Source organism: Panthera tigris, chromosome B2 (genome assembly GCF_018350195.1).
Source record: "Panthera tigris isolate Pti1 chromosome B2, P.tigris_Pti1_mat1.1, whole genome shotgun sequence".
Classification (NCBI taxonomy): Eukaryota; Metazoa; Chordata; class Mammalia; order Carnivora; family Felidae; genus Panthera; species Panthera tigris.
Genome location: NC_056664.1, coordinates 99,354,252 through 99,372,182, shown reverse-complemented (window position 1 = coordinate 99,372,182; position 17,931 = coordinate 99,354,252). Strand labels below are relative to the sequence as shown.

Here is a 17,931-nt window from a genome sequence, read left to right as displayed (position 1 = left end):
GGATGCAGCAAAAGCTGCTCTAAGAGGGAAGTTTATGACAATACAAGCCTACCCCAAGAAGCAAGAAAAATCTCAAATAAATAACCTAAACTTACACCTAAAGGAGTTAGAAAAAGAAGAACAAACAAAACCCAAGAACAGTAGAAAGAAGTAAATAATAAAGATTAGAGTAAAAATAAATTAAATAGAAACCAAAAAACAACATCAACAAAAAAACAATAGAACGGATCAATGAAACCAAGGGCTGGTTCTTTGAAAAGATCTACAAAATTGATAAACCTTTAGCCAGACTCATAAAAAGAGAGAGGGAGAGGACTCAAATAAACAAAATAAAAAATGAAAGAGGAGAAATAACAACCAACACCACAGAAATACAAAGGATTAAAAGAGAATATATGAAAAAATTATATGCCAACAAATTGGACAACCTAGAAGAAATGGATAAATCCCTAGAAACATGAAAGCTCCCAAAACTGAATCAGAAAGAAATAGAAAATTTTAACATATCAATTATAAGCAATGAAATTGAAGCAGTGATCAAAAAAACTCCCAACAAACAAGAGTCTGGGATCAGATGGCTTCACCATTTGGTGAACTCTACCAAACATTTACAGAATAATTTAGTGCACGGTGATGGACTGATGACAGCCCTTCTCTGTGGGCCTTTCATAGTGTGCCAGTGCCAGAGATGCATGCAAACCATTGTCCAGCCTTCTCACCAGTGGGCTGTGAGCACTGAAGGGAGCTGTACAGTGTGAAAAAATGACAACAAAAATAAAACATAGAATTAATATGTATTCTTCTTAAACTATTCCAAAAAATAGAAGAGGAAGGAAACCTTCCAAGTTCATTCTATGAGACAAGCATTACCCTGATACCAAAACCAGATAAAGACACTACCAAAAAAAGACAACTACAGGCCAATATCTCTGATGAACATAATTAAAAAATCCTCACTGAAGTATTAGCAAACCAAATCCAACAATACACTAAAAATCATCCACTATGATCAAGTGAGATATATTTATTCCTGGGACCCAAGGGTGGTTCAATATTCACAAATCGATCAACATGATACATCATATCAAAAAGAGAAAGAAAAAAAAAAAAAAAGAGAGAAAGGACAGGGGCACTTGAGTGGCTCAGTCAATTGAAAGTCCAATTCTTGATTTCAACTCAGGTCATGGTCTCATAGTTCATGGGTTTGAGCCCTTCATAGGGCTCTGTGCTGATGGCGTGGAGCCTGCTTGGGATTCTCCCTCTCTCTGTGCCCCTCCCCAGCTTACACTCTCTTGGTCACTCCTACAATAAATAAACTTTTAAAAAAAATTTCTTAATTTAGTAAGAGAAAGGATAAAAACCATATGATCATTCAATAGATGCAGGAAAAGCATTTGACAAAGTACAACATGTATTCATAATAAAACTCCCTCAACATAGTAGTTTTAGACAGAACATATCTCAACATAATAAAGGCCACATATGAAAAACCCACAGCTAACATCATACTCAATGGTGACAAACTGAGAGCTTTTGCCATAAGATCAGGAATAAGACAAGGACATCCACTCTTACCACTTTTATTCAGCATACTACTGGAAGTCCTAGCTATAGCAATCAGACAAGAAAAAGAAATAAAAGGCATCCAAACTGGTAAAAGAAGTAAAATTTTCATTATATGTAGATGATATGATACTCTATATAGAAAACCCTAAAGACTCCACCAAAAAACTACTGGAACTGATAAATGAATTCAGTAAAGTTGCAGGATACAAAATCAATTTACAGAAATCTATTGCATTTCTATATACTAATAATTAAAGCGCAGAAAGAGAAATTGAAAAAAAAATCCAATTTACAGTTTCACCAAAAATAATAAGATACCCAGGAATATATTTAATCAAAGAGATGAAAGACTGCACTCTGAAAAACTATAAAACTCTGATGAAAGAAATTGAAGATGACACAAACAAATGGAAAGATATTCCATGCTCATGGACTGGAAGAACAAATATTGTTAAAATGCCCATACTACTCAAAGCAATCTACAGATTTAATGCAATCCCAATCAAAATACCAACAGTGTTCTTTCACAGAACTGGAACAAATAATCCTAAAATTTGAATGGAACCACAAGACTCCACATAGCCAAAGCAATCTTGAAAAAGAAGGTAAAAACTGGAGGTATCATAGAGGCACCTGGCTAGCTCAGTCGGTAGATCATGCAACTCTTGATCTTGGGGTTGTGAGTTCTGCCCCCATGTTGGGCATAGAGTTTACTTAAAACAAACAAAGATTTTAAGAAAAACCTGGAGGTCTCACAATGCCATTTTTCCAGACATACTACAAAGCTATAGTAATCAAGACAATATGGTACTAGCACAAAAATAGACATATAGACCAATAGAACAGAATAGAGAGCCCAGAAATAAATCCTTGATCATATGGTCAATTAATCTTCAGCAAAGGAGGCAAGACTATGCAATGAGAAAAGGACAGTCTCTTCAACAAATGGTGCTGGGAAAACTGGACAGCTACATACAAAATAATGAAACTGGACCACTTTCTTATACCTTATACAAAATAAACTCAAAATGGATTAAAGATCTAAATGTGAGGCCTGAAACAGTAAAAATCTTAGAAGAGAGCACAGGCAGTAATTTCTCTGACATCAGCTGTAGCAACATTTCTCTAGATATGTTTCCTGAGGCAAGGGAAATAAAAGCAAAAATAAACTATTAGAACTACATCAAAAGAAAAGTTTATGCACAGGAAAGAAAACAACAGGAAAAAAAAAAACCTAGTGAATGGGGAGAAGATATTTGCAAATGACATTTCCAATAAAGGGTTAATATCCAAAATATATGCAGAACTTTTACAACTCACACCAATAAAACCAAACAACCCAATTTTTCTTTTTTTCTTTTTTTTTCAATATATGAAGTTTATTGTCAAATTGGTTTCCATACAACACCCAGTGCTCATCCCAAAAGGTGCCCTCCTCAATACCCATCACCCACCCTCCCCTCCCTCCCACCCCCCATCAACCCTCAGTTTGTTCTCAGTTTTTAAGAGTCTCTTATGCTTTGGCTCTCTTCCACTCTAACCTCTTTTTTTTTTTTTTTTCCTTCCCCTCTCCCATGGGTTTCTGTTAAGTATCTCAGGATCCACATAAGAGTAAAAACATATGGTATCTGTCTTCCTCTGTATGGCTTATTTCACTTAGCATCACACTCTCCAGTTCCATCCATGTTGCTACAAAGGGCCATATTTCATTCTTTCTCAATGCCACGTAGTACTCCATTGTGTACATAAACCACAATTTCTTTATCCATTCGTCAGTTGATGGACATTTAGGCTTTCTCTGCAATTTGGCTATTGTTGAGAGTGCTGCTATAAACATTGGGGTACAAGTGCCCCTAAGCATCAGCACTCCTGTATCCCTTGGGTAAATTCCTAGCAGTGCTACAAACAATCCAGTTTTAAAAATGAGCAGAAGAGGGGCACCTGGATGGTTTAGTCGGTTGAACATCTGACTCTTGATTTTGGCTGGGGTCATTATCTCACTGTTCATGGGATTGAGCCCCACGTCGGGCTCTGCACTGGCAGCACAGAGCAAGCTTAGGATTCTCTCTATTCCTCTCTCTCTCTCTGCCCCTCCCCATCTCTCTTTCTCTTTCAAAATAAATGAATAAACATTTAAGAAAAAAATGGGCAGAATACGTGAATAGGCATTTCTCCAAAGAAGACATCCAGATGGCTAACAGACACATGAAAAGATGCTCAACACACTCATCATCAGGGAAATGCAAATCAAAACTATAATGAAATAACCACTTCACACTTGTCAGAATGGCTAAAATCCACAACACAAGAAACAGTAAGTGTTGACGAGGATGTGGAGAAAAAGGAACCTTCATGCAACTTCCAACTATTGTTGGGAAACTGGTGCAGCCACCATGGAAAACAATATGGAGGTTCCTCAAAAAATTAAAAATAGAATTACCATATGACTTAGTAATTCCACTACTGGGAATTTACCCAGAGAATACAAAAACACTAATTTGAAAACGTATGTGTACCCCTATGTTTATTGCAGTATTATTTACAATAGGCAAGTTATGAAAGCAACCCAAGTGTTCATCGATAGATGACTGGATAAAGATGTGATATATACATATATATTGGGGGGGCAGGCTTGCAGCCAGGCCAAGTGCCTAGCTGCATATATATATATACACATATGTATGTATGTGTGTGTGTGTGTGTATATATATATATATATTCAATGGAGTATTATTCAGCCATAAAAAAGAATGATATCTTGGCATTTGCAACAACATGGATGGATCTAGAGCATATAATGCTAAGTGAAATAAGTCAGTCAAACAAAGACAAATATATATTTCATTCATATGTGGAATTTAAAAACCAAAACAAATAAAGAAAAAAAGAGGAAGAAAAAGACTCTCCACTATAGAGAACAAACTGATGGTTACCAGAGGGGAGGTGGGTGGGGGATGGGTGAAATACTTGAAGGAGATTAAGAGTACACTTAAGGGAATGAGCACTGGGTGACGTACGGAATTATTGAATCACTATATGGTATACCGGACACTAATATAACACTGTGTTAATTATACTGGAAATTTTAAAAATAAATAAAAATTAAAAATAATCAAAAAACAAAGTAGCAACGGTCCAGTTCCTTTGTGCACTTTTTCAACAACAATCTACTGAACATCTATTTGTCAAGCAGTCTTAGGGACATAGTGTTTAAAACAAAACAAAACAAAACAACAGACAAATGAGGACCCTTCTGGGTGGTCAGAGAAAGAAATGACATTTCAATTCATCCCTGAAGCACATGCAAAAGGTTCTGGCCTGTTCCCCCAGCCAGAGACCAGGAAAGGAGAGGGTACAAGACAAGATCTATAATGGAGGCAGATGAAGAAGGGCCTGAAGTCAGAGGAGGCAGCTCAGTTTTATTCTGAGTACGATGGAGAGCCATAAGAGAAGAGAAGTGGCAGGTTGTGATGTGTTTTTATTTGTACCACATTCAGTGGCAAGACCTTTAAGGTAAAATGGCCATCCAAAGGGGCACAGAAGTTTTTGACTATCCCTTTGCCTCATTTATTTGGATGCCACTTTAGAGGATTGGCTATGTCAATATGTTTTGTTACTTTACTAAACACTTCCCTTTTTAATAAAGATTGTGCCAGGTTTTATCCAAATTATCACATTAAATCTTCATGAAAACTTGCTTTATGTCAAAACCACCTGCCACTCTTTGACAACAGCTTTCTAAGACTTCCCCATCCTGGAGTACCTACTGGGCTATGCCTTGTTGGCATGATATTCCAATAAGGCAGGAGAAGAGAGTCCAGATGAGGATCTGCTTCTGCAATAACTTTCACCACCAGGGCAAATACATCTGCTTGTAGATTTTGATCAGGAGCAAATGTTTATTTCCTCACTCAGCACATACTTATGGGCACTAAAGATATGCAAGGGGGAAAACATAAGCCAGATCCTGTCCTAAGAAGGAGAGGATCTAGTAAGAGCTCAGGTCTGTTGCCCTCCTTTTCACTGCTCCCCTGTCCACCTACACCCCTCATGCATTTCCATGATGGGTAACAGAACAGGGCTCCTGGACAAGCCACAGGGGAAGAGGGAGAATTGTGTCCCTCAGGCAGCTCACACCTTGTAAATGCACCACCAAAACATTAGGCCTGAGATCAGGTGAAAATTGAGATCAAGGTTGGCCTTTGGAGAAAAGAAGACAGGCTGGTGGAGTTGCCACAAGCATGGACTCTGGCATCATCCAGGCCAGGGCTCGGGGAGTGGTCTGCCACTAATAGCAGGACTCTATGCAAGTTACTTAACCTCTTTACGTCTTTATTTCTCACCTGGAAAATGGGAAACAATAGTACCTACCTCACTGGATTGCTGTAAGGACTAGAGGAAGTGGTAAAATGGTATAGGAAACACCTACCTCAGAGCCTCACATGTGCGTGTTTAATAATCGGTGACTAATATTGTCTTGGAGAATATAGCAGAGACCTGGATGTGGAGAGGAGAGGTTGTCCCATGGCTGTACCGTGTGATGGGCTGGCAAGGACTGGGCCCACAAAGCCACACATGATGGGAAATGCATGCCTCCTAGGCCACCTTGTGCACATGTAAACTCAGGTCAGAAGAGAGATAAGCAGGGTATTGGCACCAATGGGAGGGCTGCCTTCTCAGTCCCCTTCCCTCTTTCCTTGCCCAAGTCACCACTGTTCACCGAAGGCAGCAGCAGCAGCAGCCACAGGGAAGAGACCTTGGGAAACGGAAACTGTTTACATGTTCTGTTAAGTTTCTGTCTCCCTCAGCCCATGAGGCCCACTCCATTCATCCAGCCACAAGGAGGAAAACAAACACAATGTGGCCCAGAACCAGCTGCCTTCATAGCCTTTACATGTACCATATAGAGTTACATGATGCCTGTAACATTCACCCTGCTCTGAATCTGGAAGACAGGATGACACCAAACAGGACAGGCACAAACAGAACTTTGGGGTTTAGAGGAAGGAGGAAGGGAGGAGGGACCACATCCCACTGAGGGGCCTGGGATGCTCCATGAAACAAATGGCTTCTGTGGGAATGGAAAGGGAGGGTGTGTGTAGATCACAGACACAATTATTCAAGCACCTTAGCTAATGAGAGAGAGAGAAGGAGAGAGAGAGAGAGAAGCCCCAGGGTGTGGGGGAAGGTATACAGAGAAGAGAGAGAAGTCATTAACTAGGAAGAAAGAAGATCAGAGAGAGGAAAGGTGTGTGTTCTTTTTTTTTAATGTGTATTTTGTGAGAGAGAGAGAGAGAAAGAGAGAGAGAGAGAGAGCTCAAGGGAGAGAGGGGCAGAGAGAGGGAGAGAGAATCCCAAAGTAGCCTCAGCCGCTGTTAGCACAGAGCCCGACATGGGCTGGATCTCACAAACTGTGAGATCAGGACCTGAGCCAAAATCAAGAGTCAGGACACCCAACTAGTTGAGCCACCAGGTGCCCTGAGGGAGTGTGTTCTTAGACCCACATGGCTTGAGCATGGGTGTAGGCTGAGGGAGGGAGCCAGGATGGCTGAAGGAGCAAGCTCCCAGAGGGCTGTGAGGGGCTTGGACTGGCCTGAGCAGAGAGGGCAGCTTACCTTGTGACATGAGGAGAGGAGAGGAGAGGAGATTAGTTGTAAATGTTGGTAAAACAGAGAAGGAACAGGCTGTTTAGGTCCTGGAAGCTTCGTGGCTCAATTTTCTCAGTGAAGTAGAGTTAATTCCTGAGACTAAAGGAGGGTCGGTCAGGTGGGGCTTGGGGAGAGAGGTGAGGCAAGAGTCACTGAAGACTGCTAATTGGCCTGGAAGGCCCAGCTGCAGCTGGAGACAGAGATTTCCCTGCGACCATAGTCCTCACAGGTGCACAGTTTCCTTTAACAAATGAGAAAAGCCTGTGTGTCCCCAAGTAGGCAGCCTACAGAGGGAGCAACAGAAAGTTGGAAGAAGGGGCAAGTCATTAACTGTGTGGTCCAATCTGGATAGAAAATCAGACGTCAACAGAAGACAGACACACTGGGACAAAGTAGGGAGACCATGAAACTGGAGGACCCTATGAGGAGAAAGAGAAAGGTTGGTGTAGGGAGATTCTGAGAGTTGGAAAAACTGTGTCCGGGGTTGAACAGCGTCTTCCAAAAGTCCATGTCCACTAGAACCTCAGAACGTGATCTTATTTGGAAATACAATCTTTGCAGATGTAATTAGTTAACATGAAGGTGGGTCCTAAGTCCAGTAACTGTTGTCTTTATGAGAAAACAGAAACACAGAGCTATACACACACACAGAGGAGAATGCCCTAGAAAAACAGAGGCAGAGACTGGAGTGTTGCATCCACAAACCAAGGAATGCCCAGGATTGCTGGCAACTCCCAGAAGCTAGGAGAACAACATGAAACAGACCCTCCTGAAGAGACTCTAGAAGGCAACTACCCTGCCCACACCTTGATTTTGGACTTCTAGCCGTCCGAACTATGAGACAATAAATTTCTGTTGTTTTAAGGCACTCAGTCTGTGCTATTTGCTATAGCAACTCTAGGACATTAATACAGACGGGAAGAAGGTCATGGTGTGAAAGTTGGAATTGACAGATATCAGCATCCCCACTCCCACTCTTGCACTCTGTCATGGCAGTGAGGATGAAGAGGATTGGTAGGTGCTAGAGAGATCCTGCAGAAGTGAACTCGGTGACCTTGGCAACTCCTTAGATGATGGGCAGGGGAGGGGGACAGGATGTGCACAAAAGGGGCAAAGGTGACCAAGGTTTCACAGCCAATAAATGAGATACCACTTTCCCCTGATCTTGTTCTGTGAATAGCACTACTCTTCTCCCAGAGAAAAACAGGATATGGTCTGAGAAGATTCAGGAGTCTTGGTGTCACCTCGGGAAAGAAGTGGAGGAGGGGGCCACACTGCAAAGGGATGAGGAAGTTTGTGACGAGGAAATGGAAGTGGTTAGAAGGGATGAAGTTGGCAGATGTTCAGGAATGAAAGAGGAAGCTCAAGTAGCTTCCTGGGCTAGAAAAGATATGTTCTTCAGACATTGGTGTGGTTTGTCTGCTAAAGGGTTATCTTGGGCTAAGAAAAATTAGTATTGCTCTCATTTTTCTCTCCCACCCCATACAGATGCATAGATATAGAATATATGTTAAACCGGACCACATCTCTGCATCATAGTCCCAGTCTATACAACCTTGTACTTGAGTCAGTCACAGATGATGAAACACAATTAGAAGGAGACTCAAAGAGTGCATGCTAGTGACCGTGTTGTCAGCAGGTAGAGATCGAGGACACAGGGAGTGATGAGAGACAGTGCCCTTTGGTACATTGGTGTTGTTCTCTTCTGAGATGGTGGCTCCCACCCCCACTGTCCCCACTCTACCTACGTGGTGGTCTCCCTCTGGAGGAGTGGTGATAGTGGCTGCCTTTAAGAAGTTCTGTGCCAGGGGCGCCTGGGTAGCTCAGTGGGTTAAGTGTATGACTCTTGATTTCAGTTCAGGTCATGATCTCAGGGTTCATGGGTTCGAGCCCCCCATCAGGCTCTGCGTTGATGGTGCAAAGCCTGCTTGGGATTCTCTCTCTCCCTCTCTATGCACCTCCATTGCTCATGCTTGCGCCCTCTCTTTCTCTGTCTCTCAAAAATAAATAAATTAAAAAAAAAAAAAAAAAAGTCCTGGGTCTCCTGGTCAGCAGGGGCTGTGGCTCAGGGGAAGCTTGGAAATTACCTCCTCCCCTGTTTCTAGATCACAGCTAAGGTTTCTTCTGCTTGTATTTCTGCTAGATAAGGGCCCATCTCCTAAGGTTATTATATGTCTGACTCTGACAGCAATTTGTTGTTGTTACTCTTTATTGCTTCTAAGTAGGACCCCTTGGCATCCATTCCTGGCACAGAAACAAAGAGCTGGTTAAAGCTAATACCTTATTCTAGTGGAGCCCTGGAGATCAAAGCCAGAGGACGGGGGTGGGCAGCTCTCTTCCAAAAGCCTGATAGGCATCTCCCTTGCAGTGCAATTTTCAATTTTCGTGCACCCCTTTCCTCTGTTTGCTCAGATGATTCTTCACCGTAATATAGTTCTTTTGCTCCACTTGCAGTCCGATGCCAAGGGGAATTCACACTTATTTATTAAAACTTGACAAAGAACAGAGTTGAGAAGGATGAAAATTAAGAACAGAATCAAATCAAAGGCATAGGTGTTTTATTATGCATACCACCACCCACACTGAGTCTGCTGATTGAGAGATAAGGGGGAAAGGGCTAAAGGGGAAGAGCCAGGGAAATTGGTGAAGGAAAGTTTTCTTTATGAATAGCTCCTCTAGGCCACAGCTCTGTGTGACCCAGTGATAGGACAACATTTGACAATATTTGAGGGCCAGAATAACATCACAGAAACACGGAAGAAATGCAAACCTTTGATTAATTCATTCAAGGTTTTGAGCACCTACTGTGTGCTAGGCATTGTGCAAGGAAGACTCAGGGGATATAACAATCCTTGGTCTTGTGTAGTGGCAAGGATTAGGGATTAAGGCCTAGACAACACACACAAAAAGGGAGTTGCCGATACCGCTTAGGGAAGTTGGGAAGGCTTCAGGGAGAAGGTGATAATTCAGGCAATTCTGTGAGGATGAGTAGGAGATTAGCTACATTAGAAACAGCATATACTAAAGTACAGAGTTATGGAGAATGTATTTTGTTCAAGGAACATTAAGAAGCTGAAGGCAGGGGCGCCTGGGTGGCTCAGGCGGTTAAGCTTCCAACTTCGGCTCAAGTCATGATCTCACGGTTCATGGGTTTGAGCCCCACATCGGGCTCTGTGCTGACAGCTGGGAGCCTGGAGACTATTTCGGATTCTGTGTCTCCCTCTCCCTCTGCCGCTCCCTGACTTGCACTCTGTCTAAAAATAAATAAACATTAAAAAAAAAAAAAAAGAAGAAGAAGCTGAAGGCAATGGTAGGGGATGTGGCCAGAGAGGCAAGCTAGGAACATCCTGTGAAGAACCCATTCTACTACACAAGAAATGTGGATTTTATGTGAATGGAGTTCTGCCGAGAGTATTTAAGTAGGAAAGCTGCTTGGTGAGAATTTCATTTTAAAATGATAGATTGACCAAAAGCAATGAGATACCTAAAAATAAACCTAACTAAAGAGGTAAGAGATCTGTATTCTGAAAACCACAGAACACTTATGAAAGAAATTGAAGAGGTCACAAATAAATGGACAAGCATCCCATGCTCATGGATCAGAAGAACAAACATTGTAAAATGTCTATACTACCCAAGGCAATCTACACATTTAATGCAATCCCTATCAAAATGCCACCAGCATTTCTCTCAAAGCTAGAATAAACAATCCTAAAATTTGTATGGAACCACAAAAGACCCCGAATAGCCAAAGCAATCCTGAAAAAGTAAAACAAAACTGGAGGCATCACGATTCCAGATTTCAAGCCATACTGCAAAGCTGTAATCATCAAGACAGAATGGTACTGGCACAAAAACAGACACATAGGTCAGTGGAGTAGAATAGAAAACCCAGAAATGGACGCACAACTACATGGGCAACTAACATTCAACAAAGCAGGAGGGAATATCCAATGGAAAAAAAACCTCTTCAACAAATGGAAAACTGGACAGCAACATGCAGGAGAATAAACTGAACCACTGTCTTACACCATACACAAAATAAAATCAAAATGTATGAAAGAGATAAATGTGAGACAGGAAACCATCAAAATCCTAGAAGAGAACACAGGCAGCAACCTCTCTGAGCTTGGCTGCAGCGACTTCTTACTAGACACATCTCCAGAGGCAAGGGAAACAAAAGCAAATAGAAACTACTGGGACCTCATCAAGAAAAAAATCTTCTGCACAGTGAAGCAAACAGTCAACAAAACTAAAAGGCAGCCAACGGAATGGTAGAAGATATTTGCAAATGGCATATCCGATAAAGGGCTAGTATCCAAAATCTATAAAGAACTTACCAAACTCAACACCGAAAAAACAAATAACCCAGTGAAGAAATGAGCAGAAGACATGATTAGACACTTTTTCACGGAAGATATCCAGATGGCTAACAGACACATGAAAAAATGCTCAACATCACTCATCATCAGGGAAAGAGAAATCAAAACCGCAATGAGATGCCATCCCACACCTGTCAGAATGGCTGAAATGAACAACCCCAAAACAACAGGTGTTGGCAAGGATGTGGAGACAGGGAAATACCCTTCCACTGTTGGTGGGAATGCAAACTGGTGTAGCCACTCTGGAGAACAGTGTGAAGGTTTCTCAAAAAACTAGAAATAGAACTACCTGACAATCCAGCCATTGCACTATTAGGTGATTCCTCAAAGAATGCAAAAATACAGATTTGAAGAGGTACATGCATACCAATGTTTATAGTAGCACTATTGACAATAGCCAAACTATGGAGAAAACCCAAATGTCCATCAACTGATGAATGGATAAAGAAGATGTGGTACACATATACGATGGAATGTTACTCAGCCATTGAAAAGAATGAAATCTTGCTATTTGCAATGACGTGGATGGACCTAGAGTGTATTATGCTAAGCAAGGTAAGTCAAACACAGAAAGACAAATATCGTATGATTTCACTCATGTGGAATTTAAGAAACAAAACAGATGAACATACGGGAAGGGACGATGGAGAGGAGAGAGGGAAACAAGTGACAAGAGACTCTTAACCGTGGAAAACAAGCTGAGAGTTGATGGAGGTCGGTGGGTAAGGGATGAGCTAGATGGGTGATGAGTATTAAGGAGGGCACTTGTGATGAGCACTGGGTATTGTATGTAAGTGATAAATCACTGAATTCTCCTCCTAAAACCAATCTTGCACTGTATTTTGGCTAACTACAATTTAAATAAAGAAATAAAAATAAAATGACAGGTTAGGTGGGATGCCTGGCTGTCTCAGTGGGTAGAACATGCAACTCTTGATCTAGGGGTTGTGAGTTCAAGCCCCATTCTGGGCATACAGTTTACTTAAAAATTAATAATTAAATGATGGCTTGGACTAAAGGCTGGGGGACTTAACGGCTGGTGAGCCAGGAGACCCCTGGGGGGGATGAGAGTGCTATTAACAGACAAAGAGATTATATGGCAGGCAGCATGTTTGTCAGAGGGAGCCACACATGCCCTTCATACCTACTGAATGCGCTAGATGTTCTCCAGGAGAAGATATCTTGGAGGCAGTTAATAATATGAGACTGTGAGGGCCACCTGGCTGGCTCAGTCAGTTGAGCATCCTACTTTGGTTCAGGTCATGATCTCACAGTTCATGAGTTTGAGCCCCCACATTGGGTCTGCTGCTGTCAGCATGGAGCCTGGAGCCTGCTTCAGACACTCTGTCCCTCCCTCTCTCTCGCTGCATCCCCCCCCCCACTCATGCTTTATCTCTCAAAAATAAATAAACATTTAAATCATAAGGAACTCAGAAGAACCGGTGATCCAAGATGTGAAAGCCTAGCAGATGGCGAGAGCTTTAATGAGTAGATGTATCTAGCCCAGAACACCTGACTCTCCCACATTTGGCAAACATCCGTGGTGAAGGTGAAGAAAATTCCTCAGGTGGAAGGCAGCTGAAATCTTCCTGTCTTTTCCTTTGTTTGACGCTGCCTCTCACCTCACCCTCCTCTCTAGTCGCAATCTAACCCACTTGCCACAAGCGGAATCAAGACCATGTGGACAGGTCAGCCCGGTGACAGCTTGGTTGCTGCAACCTGGGAAGGAAAAGCAGTTTATCTTCTCGGTTATAAGATTTGTTTATTTTTTCACCATGATTAAATAAGATACAGTAAAAGAAAATTTGGAAATAATGAAAAAAAGAATGCCTCTACTTTCAGAAACCACCTTTTAAACTTATGGTGTATCACTTTCAAAGTCTTTTTCTACATACACAGGGATTTTGCTTATTGTTATTTTTGTTTGTATTATGTATACTATAATGGTTCATTTAAAATAATATTTTAAGCTGTGTTCTCATACATATTTCATAAATATCACTTTTAGGGGCTGCATAGATTGCTTTGATTGGAAATAATAATTTATTTCAACAGGGTAAAACATGTACGTGGTAAAATATTCAAAATGCAGAAAGGATACATGTGAAAAATAAGTCTCTCTCCCATCCCTATCTCCCAGCCACCCAGTCGTCCTCAAACATAGTAACAGTTCTAGTCTGTTGTGTGTTCTTCCACAGATATTCTACATATGTACAAATATGCATTTACAAATAAATATCCTTCTAGCTTCTCCCTCTGAGGGTAGCTCACATACACACTGTCTACACTTAGTTTTTTCACTTCTCAGTGTATCTTGGAGCCTATTCCAGATTGCCAAATTAAAGCTGCCTTCTTCTTTTCATTCAAAAAGCAATTTCTTAGCCGGCAACAAATGGTGGCTCTCCCAAGAGCCACCAGACCCTCCCTTGAGCCCAAGTGACAGGAGTCTGCCTGCCAGGTTTGCTCATGTGAGCCAGGAATGTCAAGTCTGAGATTTCCATTTCCCACCCACAGAGTGGTGGCACTCAGAAGCCAAGGAGACAGTAGTGTCTCCTGTTAATAAATGAAGACAGCAAATACAGAGAAAACAAGACAGGAAGAGTGAAGTTTGCTCAAGAAATAAGGTTGTTTTCTGTCTCCCATTCACTAGCTTGTGCAAGTACACATGTTCCAGGAAACCTCCCCAGACCTCCCCAGCCTTCAACCTCTCCAATGCTTCAAACACAGATGGGCTGCTCCAAGACTGGTGTGATAACCTGGCCCACAAACGTCCCCCCATCTCCTTACCATGGCTCTTTTCTCTTAGTTTTCTTGAAATCTCCCAGTTAGAGGAACAGCCTTCTCTCCTAGCTTTATCCTGCTAGCATTTTAGGGTGTGTTATTACCTTACCAAATCAACTAGTCTACGCATTAAATACTCAGAAAGACAACAAAAATCTAAGGTTTGTTATAATAATAATAATAATAACAATATCAATGGCACAAAAACAGACACTCAGATCAATGGAACAGAATAGAGAACCCAGGAATGGACCCACAAACATATGGCCAACTAATCTTTGACAAAGCAAGAAAGAGTGTCCAATGGAATAAAGACAGTCTCTTCAGCAAGTGGTGCTGGGAAAACTGGACAGTGACATGCAGAAAAATGAACCTGGACCACTTTCTTACACCATACACATAAATAAACTCAAAATGGATGAAAGACCTAAATGTAAGACAGGAAGCCATCAAAATCCTCCAGGAGAAAGCAGGGAAAAACCTCTTTGATCTTGCCTGCAGTAACTTCTTACTCAACACGTCTCCGGAGGCAAGGGAAACAAAAGCAAAAATGAACTACTGGGACCTCATCAAAATAAAAAGCGAAGAAAACAATCAGCACAGTGAAGGAAACAATCAGCAAAAGTAAAAGGCAAGTGACGGAATGGGAGAAGATATTTGCAAACAACATATCAGATAAAGGGTTAGTATCCAAAATCTATAAAGAACTTATCAAATTCAACACCCCCCAAAAAAATAATCCAGTGAAGAAATGGGCAAAAGACATGAATAAACACTTCTCCAAAGAAGACATCCAATCATAAAAGACATTTATGAAAAGCCCACAGCTAATATCATCCTCAATGGGAAAAAACTGAGAGCTTTCCCCTGAGATCAGGGACATGACAGGGATGTCCACTCTCACCGCTGTTGTTTAACATAGTGTTGGAAGTTCTAGCATCAGCAATCAGACAACAAAAGGAAATCAAAGGCATCAAAATTGGCAAAGATGAAGTCAAGCTTTCACTTTTTGCAGATGACATGATACTATATATGGAAAACCCCACAGACTCCACCAAAAGTCTGCTAGAACTGATACGTGAATTCAGCAAAGTTGCAGGATACAAAATCAATGTACAGAAATCAGTTGCATTCTTATACACTAATAATGAAGCAACAGAAAGACAAATAAAGAAACTGATCCCATTCACAATGCACCAAGAAGCATAAAATACCTAGGAATAAACCTAACCAAAGGTGTAAAAGATATGTATGCTGAAAACTATAGAAAGCTTATGAAGGAAATTGAAGAAGATATAAAGAAATGGAAAAACATTCCGTGCTCATGGATTGGAAGAATATATATTGTTAAGATGTCAATATTACCCAAAGCAATCTACACATTCAATGCAATCCCAATCAAAATTGCACTAGCATTCTTCTCAAAGCTAGAGCAAGCAATCCTAAAATTTGTATGGAACCACAAAAGACCCTGAATAGCTAAAGTAATATTGAAGAAGAAGACCAAAGTGGGAGGCATCACAATCCCAGACTTTAGCCTCTACTACAAAGCTGTAATCATTAAGACAGCATGGTATTGGCACAAAAACAGACACATAGACCAATGGAATACAGACTCCAGAATTGGACCCACAAACTTATGGCCAACTAATCTTTGACAAAGCAGGAAAGAACATCCAATGGAAAAAAGACAGTCTCTTTAACAAATGGTGCTGGGAGAACTGGACAGCACCATGCAAAAGAATGACACTAGACCACTTTCTTATACCACTCATAAAAATAAACTCAAAATGGATGAAGGACCTTAATGTGAGACAGGAAACCATCAAAACCCTAGAGGAGAAAGCAGGAAAAAAACCTCTCTGACCTCAGCCATGGCAATTTCTTACTTGACACATCTCCAAAGGCAAGAGAATTAAAAGCAAAAATGAACTATTGGGACCTCATGAAGATAAAAAGCTTCTGCATTGCAAAGGAAACAATCAACAAAACTAAAAGGCAACCAATGGAATGGGAAAAGATATTTGCAAATGACATATCAGACAAAGGGCTAGTATCCAAAATCTATAAAGAGCTCACCAAACTCTACACCCGAAAAACAAATAATCCAGTGAAGAAATGGGCAGAAAACATGAATAGACACTTCTCTAAAGAAGACATCCGGATGGCCAACAGGCACATGAAAAGATGCTCAATGTCGCTCCTCATCAGGGAAATACAAATCAAAACCACACTGAGATATCACCTCACGCCAGTCAGAGTCGCCAAAATGAACAAATCAGGAGACTATAGATGCTGGAGAGGATGTGGAGAAACGGGAACCCTCTTGCACTGTTGGTGGGAATGCAAACTGGAGCAGCCACTCTGGAAAATAGTGTGGAGGTTCCTTGAAAAATTAAAAATAGATCTACCCTATGACCCAGCAATAGCACTGCTAGGAATTTATCCAAGGGATACAGGAGTGCTGATGCATAGGGTCACTTATACCCCAATGTTTGTAGCAGCGCTTTCAACAATAGCCAAATTATGGAAAGAGCCTAAATGTCCATCAATTGATGAATGGATAAATAAATTGTGGTTTATATATATAATGGAATACTACTTGGCAATGAGAAAGAATGAAACCTGGCCTCTTCTAGCAATGTGGATGGAACTGGAGGGTATTATGCTAAGTGAAATAATTCAGGCAGAAAAAGACAGATACCATATGTTTTCACTCTTATGTGGATCCTGAGAAACTTAACAGAAGACCACGGGGGAGGGAAAAGGGGGGTAAAACGTTACAGAGAGGGAAGGGAGCAAACCAGAAGAGACTATTAAAAACTGAGAATAAACTGAGGGTTGATAGGGGGGCGGGTGGGAGGGGAAAGTGGGTGATGGGCATTGAGGAGGGCACCTGTTGGGATGAGCACTGGGTGTTGTATGGAAACCAATTTGACAATAAATTTCATATTAAAAAAAAGAAGACATCCAGATGGCCAACCAACACATGAAAAAATGCTCAACATCATTCATCATCAGGGAAATACAAATCAAAACCCCAATGAGATATCACCTCACACCTGTCAGAATGGCTAATATTAACAACTCATACAACAACAGATGTTGGCAAGATTGCAGAAAAAGAGGATCTCTTTTGCATTGCTGGCAGGAATGCAAGCTGGTGCAGCCACCCTGGAAAACAGTATGGAGATTCCTCAAAAAATTAATAATAGAACTACCGTATGACCCAATAATTGCACTACTAGGCATTTATCCAAGGGATACAGGTATACTGTTTCAAAGGGATACATGCACCCCAATGTTTATAGCAGCACTATCAACAATAGCCAAAGTATGGAAAGAGCCCAAATGTCCATCGATGGATGAATGGATAAAGAAGATGTGGTATACATATACAATGGAGTATTACTCGGCAATCAAAAAGAATGAAATCTTGCCATTTCCAACGATATGAATGGAACTAGAGGGTATTATGTTAAGTGAAATTAGTCAGAGAAAGACAAATATCTTATGACTTCACTCATATGAGGACTTTAAGATACAAAATAGAT

General features: G+C 41.1%; 1 non-coding gene across 1 annotated transcript; it reads left to right on the top strand.

Moving 5' to 3' along the window:
* Nucleotides 1-625: 625 nt before the first annotated feature.
* Nucleotides 626-755, top strand: LOC122238953. The gene has a single exon (XR_006218090.1). It is a non-coding gene; the product is annotated as a small nucleolar RNA SNORA42/SNORA80 family (small nucleolar RNA).
* Nucleotides 756-17,931: the final 17,176 nt, after the last annotated feature.